The 5,525-nt window shown below is 44.3% G+C and overlaps 2 non-coding genes across 2 annotated transcripts; both read left to right on the top strand.

Moving 5' to 3' along the window:
• Nucleotides 1-2,169: 2,169 nt before the first annotated feature.
• On the top strand, nt 2,170-2,243 carry trnay-gua (transfer RNA tyrosine (anticodon GUA)). The gene has a single exon. It is a non-coding gene; the product is annotated as a tRNA-Tyr (tRNA).
• A 2,351-nt stretch (nt 2,244-4,594) lies between these two features.
• Nucleotides 4,595-4,668, top strand: trnan-auu (transfer RNA asparagine (anticodon AUU)). The gene has a single exon. It is a non-coding gene; the product is annotated as a tRNA-Asn (tRNA).
• The last annotated feature ends 857 nt before the right edge of the window (nt 4,669-5,525 follow it).

Raw genomic sequence — 5,525 nt, 5'->3', positions numbered from 1 at the left:
TCCTTACTGCACATCAGAAAAGACAGTTTCATTTTAGTTTCATTGTGAATATCTGGAGGCAGAAAATACAACAATGGCTCGAATGTAGAAACTGGAAGCCTGTTATTGACAGGGTTACGGATAATAATGTAGTCTTCGTTCTGCGACACAAAGTCACCCTGGCATGAAGCACAGACCCCATTCTGTCTGCACAGATGCTGTCAGGCCTGCTGTGATTGCCCAACCTTTTGTGTTTTTGTGGCAGATTGGTGCATCAGCAAGGATTTCCTGGCACGATATGGACAAGATGAATTGTTTCCATTATAATTTAGCTTGGGTATGAGCGCCGAAGCAGCATTTGTCGCCTCTCTGGCGCAATCGGTTAGCGCGGTCGGCTGTTAACCGAAAAGTTGGTGCTTCGCTCCCGCCCACCGACGAAGCTTTATCCCACCCCCGGATGAAGTGTTTTTTGTACTTCGTCCGTCTGTGGGATCGAATCCACCCACCTTGGTGCTTTTTACATTTCATGCTTCATAGATTTGATTTATTTCCTCTGGTTCCAATATTAAACACGGCAAATGCTGTCATTCTTAGTTTAAACAGTCAGTTCACATCCAAAGAGTCAATCAATATTAATTTGACTTACCAGAGAGAGACATTCGCCCCAATAGCAACATTCAGACCAAAGGGGCCTAGACTTTTCTCTTTGGATCAAAGAGGGTGAGACGGCGAATGAGAGGGAGCAAATACCCACTGACCCTTCTGTATACGCGGAGAATAATCTTGGTCTCAATAGCCTCTCCAAATAAATTAATTTCTTGACATCTGGTCATGATGCAATGAGGAGGAGTGGGCTGATTTTGGGCAAATAGAGCCAATTGGCAGTGGAGAAAACGGAAACGAAGCGACGCACGAAAATCATGCGAACATCTTGTGAATGTTGGGAAATACTTCGAGAAACAGAATCCGGGGAGAACGAAGAACGCTGCCCCACTGATCAGCGACAGTCAAGACACATTTCCATTGTTTAGAATGATTCGAGAAATTAACTGACATTTACAAACTAAGAAAACTGTCCTTACTGCCCATCAGAAAATACAGTTTCATTTTAGTTTCATTGCGAATATCTGGAGGCAGAAAATACACCAATGGCTCGAATGTAGAAGGCTGGAGGAGCGTTATTGACAGGGCTACGGATAATGGTGTCGCCTTCGCTCTGTGACACAAAGTCGCCCTGGCTTGAAACACAGACTCCGTTCTCTCTCCACTGATGCTGTCAGACCTGCTGAGATTGCCCAGCCTTTTGCAGAGTGGGGAGCCGAGTCCTAGGTTTCGGAGCTTTGATATGAGCTTGGCTGGGATTATGGTGTTGAAGGCGGAGCTGTAGTCAATAAATAGGAGTCTGATGTAGTAGTCCTTGTTTTCGAGATGCTCTAGGGATGTGTGTATTTCTGGCATCTGGTCGGAATGCAAGGAGGATGAGTGGGCCAAATTTTGGGAAATAGAACCAGTTGACAGTGGAGAAAATGGAAACGAAGCGACACACGAAAATCATGCACCCATCTTGTGAATGTAACAGTAATGTATCTTCCCGTAACATCCTCTCCGAACCGGCGCCGGATGTGGCGACTCGGGGCTTTTCACAGTAACTTAATTTGAAGCCTACTTGTGACAATAAACGATTTTCATTTCATTTCATTTTTCATTTCATGTTGGGAAATACTTCGAGAAACAGAATCCTGGGAGAACGAAGGACGCTGCCCCACTGATCAGCGACAGACAAGACACATTTCCATTGTTTAGAATGATTCGAGAAATTAACTGACATTTAGAAATTAAGAAAACTGTCCTTACTGCACATCAGAAATGACAGTTTCATTTCAGTTTCATTACGAATATCTGGGGGCAGAAAATACAACAATGGTTCGAATGTAGAAGGCTGGAGGAGCGTTATTGACAGGGCTACGGATAATGGTGTCGTCTTCGTTCTGTGACACAAAGTCACCCTGGCTTGAAACACAGACTCCGTACTCTCTCCACTGATGCTGTAACTCCTGCTGAGATTGCCCAGACCTTTGTGTTTTTGTTCCAGATTGGTACATCAGCAAGAATTTGCTGTTACAATGTGAACAAGGTGAGACTGTTTCCACCAAATTTGGCTTGTTTATTCGAGTAAAAGCGGCACTTGCCGTCTCTGTGGCGCAATCGGGTAGCGCGTTCGGCTGTAAACCGAAAGATTGGTGGTTCGATCCCACCCAGAGACGAAGTGTTCTCCCACCCCTGGATGAAGTGTTTTTAATGCATTGTCCCTCTGTGGGATCGAAGCACCCACCTTGGTGCTTTTTACATTTCATGCCACATTAATTTGATATCTTTCCTTCGTTTCCAATATTAAACACGCCAAATGCTGTCATTCTGATTTTAAACAGTCAGTTCACATCCAAAGAGTGAATCAATATTAATTTGAATTACCATAGAGCGACATTCACCCCAACAGCAACAATGGGACGAAAGGGAAATAGATTTTTCTCTTTGGGTCAAAGAGGGTGACACGGCGAATGAAAGACGCTCCAAAGTGCAACAGGTATGCGGGCGGAGAAGTTCAATCGTTGAAATAGAGAGAGAGTTTGTTTGCACTGACAATATTCAGGAATGAGAGGAAAGGGATACAGGGTGAAATGCTTCTTTAAAAATCAGCAGCGGTCGACGTGACCAAGCTCCTCTGTAGAATACCCGTCACCCGGCATGGTCAATCCAGCGAAATTGCTAATCTATGGCCAATCCACCGAACCATCACATCTTTGGACTGTGGGAGGGAGCTCGAGCAGGTGGAGAAAACCGATGCAGACACCGGGAGAACGTCCAAATACCATCTGTTTTGGATGAATATCGAAATTGTGATGGATTATCTATTATAGCGGTTGCATTTTTATTCTCATCAGCGTGGGTTAAAATGTATATATCCTTGTTGCAGGAACATTATTCTGGAACCAGTGTTGATGCATCCAAACTGTGTATCTACGAAAGTTGTAATGAGAGAGTCATAAAGTGTTGGCCATGATAGATTCCAAACAGTTGATGATCAAGTGCATCAGCAGTCACAGGGTTCCTCGGCGGTAACGTGTGGCGCCGTGATGGTCTAGTGGTTAGTACTCTGCGTTGTGACCGCAGCAACCTCCGTTCGAATCCGAGTCACAGCAGTGATAAGTCGATGTGTTTTTCCCAAATGAACGGATGAGGAATTCTTTGTGTAAAGGACTCTTTAAAACGAATTCACAGCTGAGTGCATGCTTCTGCTCCTGTTTGATGCTCCAGAATTCAAATTGTTGAGGATACGAGAATCACCTCAGCTCCCGGTTTTATATTTTAACTATCATCATCAAACATGTCCAATGTGTGCAGGAGGTTTTCCTGACACAGTACGTAGATAGGCCAAAGAGAGGCGAGGCCATTTTGGATTTGGTACTGGGAAATGAACCAGGACAGGTGAGGGATTTGGAGGTAGGTGAGCACTTTGGTGATAGTGGCCACAATTCCATTACGTTTACTTTAGAGATGGAAAGTGCGGTAAATTCCGCAAGGCAAGAGTTATAGCTGGGGGAAAGGCAATTATGATGAGATGAGACAAGACCTCGGACGCATCGGATGGGGAGGTAATCTGCAGGGGATGGGCACAATTGAAATGTGGAGCTTGTTCAAGGAACAGCTACAGCGTGTCCTTGATAAGTATGTAACTGTCAGGCAGGGAGGACGTGGCCGAGCGAAGGGACCGTGGTTTACTAAAGTAGTTGAATCACTTGTCAAGAGGAAGAAGCAGGCTTACATAAAGATGATACGTGAAGGTTCAGTTAGTGCGCTCGAGAGTTACAAGTTAGCGAGGAAGGACCTAAAGGGAGAGGTAAGGAGAGCCAGGAGGGGACATGAGAAGCCTTTGGCAGGTAGGATCAAGGATAACCCTAAAGCTTTCTATCGATATGTCAGGAATAAAATAATGACTAGTGTAAGAGTAGGGCCAGTTACGGACAGTAGTGTAAGTTGTGTGTGGAGTCTGAGGAGATAGAAGAGATGCTAAATGACTATTTCCCATCAGTATTCACGCACGAAAAAGACAATGTTGTCGCGGAGAATAATTAGGCTACGAGACAAGAAGGGCTTGAAGTTCATAAGAGGAGGTGGTAACAATTCTGGAAAGTTTGAAAATAAATAAGTCCCCGGGGCCAGATGGGATTTATCCTAGGATTCTCGGGAAGCGAGGAAGGAAATTGCTGAGCCTTTGGCTTTGACCTTTATGTCATCATTGTCTATAGGAATAGTGCCAGAAGATTGGAGGTTAGCAAATGTTGTCCGCTTGTTAAAAAAGGGGAGTAGAGATTACCCCGGTAACTATAGACCAGTGAGCCATACTTCTGTCGTGGGAAAAGTCTTGGAAACATTTATAAGAAAGTCACCCTGGCTTCTCTCCGCAGATGCTGTCAGACCTGCTGAGGTTGCCCAGCCTTTTGTGGTTTTGTTCCAGATTGGTACCTCAGCAAGAATTTGCTGTTGCGATGTGGACAAGATGAGACTCTTTCCATCATAATTTGGCTTGTATATTCGAAAAACGTAAGTGTTTGACGTCTCTGTGGCGCAATCGGTTAGCGCGTTCGGCTATTAACCGAAAAGTTGATAGTTCGATCCCACCCAGAGACGAAGTGTTATCCCACCCCCGGATGCAGTGTTTTCTATGCTTTGTCCCTCTGTGGGATTGAATCACCCACTTTGGTGCTTTTTAGATTTCATGCCACATTGATTTGATTTATTTCCTCCGGTTCCAGTATTAAACACGGCAAATGCTGTCATTCTGATTTTAAACAATCAGTTCACATCCAAGGAGTTAATCAATATTAATTGTATTACCATAGAGAGACATTCACCCAATAGGAACAGTGGGATGAAAGGAGCTTAGATTTTTCTCTTCGGATCAAAGAGGGTGAGACAGCGAATGAGAGACGCTGCAAAGTGGAACAGGTTTGCGGGCGGAGAAGTTCAATCGTAGAAATAGAGAGAGAGTTTGTTTGCACTGACAATATTCAGGAATGAGAGGAAAGGGAAACAGGATGAAATGGTTTTTTTAAAATCAGCAGGGGTCGACGTGACCAAGCTCCTCGGTAGAATAACCGTCACCCGGCACGTTGTTCATGGCCAATCCAGCGAAACTTCTAATCTACAGACAATCTGGCACACTTTAGCTTGGCCAATCCACCGAACCTTCATATCTTTGGACTATGGGCGGGATCTCCAGCAGGCGGGGAAACCCGATTCAGACACCGGGAGAACGTCCAAATACCATCTGTTGGGATGAATTTCGAAATTGTGATGGGTTATATATATTATAGCGATTGCATTGTTATTTTTATGAGCCTTTGTTAAAGTGTTTATATCCTTTTTGCAGGAACAATATTATGGAAGCAAGGTTAAGGAACCCAAACTGTGTATTTACTAAACTTGTAATTAGAGAGTCATACAGTGTGGGCCATGATAGATTCCAAACATTTGATGACCAAGGA

This window comes from Scyliorhinus torazame, chromosome 14 (assembly GCF_047496885.1).
Source record: "Scyliorhinus torazame isolate Kashiwa2021f chromosome 14, sScyTor2.1, whole genome shotgun sequence".
Taxonomy (NCBI): domain Eukaryota; kingdom Metazoa; phylum Chordata; class Chondrichthyes; order Carcharhiniformes; family Scyliorhinidae; genus Scyliorhinus; species Scyliorhinus torazame.
This window is presented reverse-complemented; position numbering and strand designations above follow the sequence as displayed.